Genomic DNA, 2,425 nt, shown 5'->3' with positions numbered 1-2,425 from the left:
CATGGGAGTTCCTTTCACCTGCTTGTAGTAGCTGCCTCGGAAGGTGAAGTAGTATTTGATAGGTATAGCTCGAGAAGGTGGCAGATCTCGTCTACACTCAAGGGGGTTCTCTCGTCGAGTGTGTCGTCGCGTTCCAGGGCATCCCTTGTTGCGGATATAGCTAACTGAATGGGTACTCTGGTAAACAAAGAGATCACATCAAAAGAGACCAGGAATTCATCATCTTCGAGGCGTACATTTGATATGAGCTTGATGAAGTTTTCGGTGTTGCGCACGTGGGATGCTGTCCTTCCGGTGAGTGGTGATATAATCTGGTGCAAGTATGCGGATAGTGATCGAAGTGGGGAGCATGAAAAGGCTACGATTGGCCGTAAGGGGATTCCGGGTTTATTGAGTTTTGGCAAGCCGTAAAAGGCTGGTGCGGACCCGTTCCTGCACATTAATTTTAGATAAAGATTTCGATAATTTGGATGGTTTCGGAAAATTTCGACCAGCCCGGCGTGTCAACAACGATGTCGTTCATCAACTGGCGTGTTGCCACCGCAGAAGACCTCACCACGTTGAATGCACAATTGATTAAAACTGAGATGCAACGCCGAAACCTCTCCACAACCTGCAACAAGGAGGAACTAATCGACCGACTTTTGGTTGATACCGCGAAAGACCCACCGCCAAACCACGAACCCGCGCCATGCGTGCCCGAAATTTCAACGTCGTTCCCGACCATGCCAGTGTCTACGACGTCATTCCCAGCCATGCCAGTCTTCACGTCAGACCCAGCAGAGAACATGCAGCGCATGGCAGCTTTTCTTCATCAGAACATAGCCATTATGATCACCACGATAGCAAGTCACGCGAACACAGTGCACGTGACAACGCTACCAGACTCTCAGCTTCGCTGCCTACCTTCAACGGAAGTTGCACCCCTGCAGCAGAACTGATAGTTGGGCGAGTTGGTACGAATTCATAGTGAAATCTTTTTGCGCACACAATTGACACGGACACAGTGAAGGGGAGACACACGAGCGCTTACTCACAACTGTTTATTTTCGGAAAGATACAAAACATATATACCCCAGCTATCTGCACTGAGCATGTGCAACAAGAGTCGTCAGTGAAAACAGAAAAGATTAAAAAGGTTTCAGTGTAAAGTCGTCAGTGTAAACAGAAAAGATTAAAAAGGTTTACCCAGTGTTCAAATATGTAAATTCTCTGTCAGAAATTGCAACCGATGCTTCACTTATGCATTTATCAGCACGCTTCATGATATGGAACGCTTCTGTTATTTCACGTGTTAGTTTGTTTTTATCTGAAAACACAATGTCAGTGTCAGTAAATACCGGATCACAATGACATAGATTACAGTGGTTTGATAAATGTGAATGATTTTCTTTACCGAGAGAACGTTCATGTTCTTTTTGACGGGTGTTTATGCACCGACCGGTTTGTCCTATGTACATCTGGCCACAGGTCAACGGAAGCCGGTACACAACACCTATTCTGCATTTTATGAATTTTTTATCTTCTTTAAGACCGCAGCTGCATTTCTTTACCTTATTATCAAACTTTTTTGAGATAGCTTGGCACAGTTTTTGCACCTTGTTAGGTGCACTGAAAACCACTTCAACACCATACCGGCTGGCTACATTCTTTAGCCCATGGGAGAAATAATGGACGTAAGGTACAACCGCAAGGCGCTTTCTGTTTGTGCCAAACCTGTTCCTAGGATCGGTGGGTTGTACACCTTTTACTATTTTAATTACTTTTTTGGCCGCTCTGACTATAATGTGTTCCGGGAATCCCGCTGAAGCTAGCCTTGTTACCTGATTAGCAAAGCTTTCTTTTATTCGGTGGCAACAATGATTTTTCTAAAGCGCCCCGAAGGCAAGACACCGCAATTCCGCTTTTTACAATCTTCGAATGTCCTGATTTGTACTGTAATATGGGCTTTTTTGATCTAGGGCTGTATAACCAGCATGTGTGGTCGGGTAGCAATCGCAGAGACACATCTAGATACTGTAGTTCGTTTTCTTTAGCAATCTCATGGGTAAAATTAAGGCCAAGCCCGCATTCATGGAACACCTTTAGTACATTATCTACATTGCAGCCATGTTCATTCCCATCAAATATAACCAAAAAATCATCAACAAAACGGAAAATTTTTGCCAAGCTTCCTAAAGCGCTGTGAATACTTTGGTCAACACGAGCTAGAAAAATGTCGCTTAGTAGTGGGGCTACCTTGGAGCCTATACATATACCAGATTTTTGCACATATATTGCTTCATTCCAACCGACAAAAGTGGAGCTAAGATAAAAGAACAGTACTTCCATAAAGCTTTCCACGGGTACTCCACAGTCATTTCTGAATTTTACTTCATCATTATCTTCGCAAATACATAGTTTGACATTTTTTAACAACTCTGTG

Source organism: Dermacentor silvarum, chromosome 5 (assembly GCF_013339745.2).
Source record: "Dermacentor silvarum isolate Dsil-2018 chromosome 5, BIME_Dsil_1.4, whole genome shotgun sequence".
NCBI lineage: Eukaryota > Metazoa > Arthropoda > Arachnida > Ixodida > Ixodidae > Dermacentor > Dermacentor silvarum.
The sequence above is the reverse complement of the archived record's forward strand: the minus strand, read 5'-3'. Positions refer to the sequence as shown.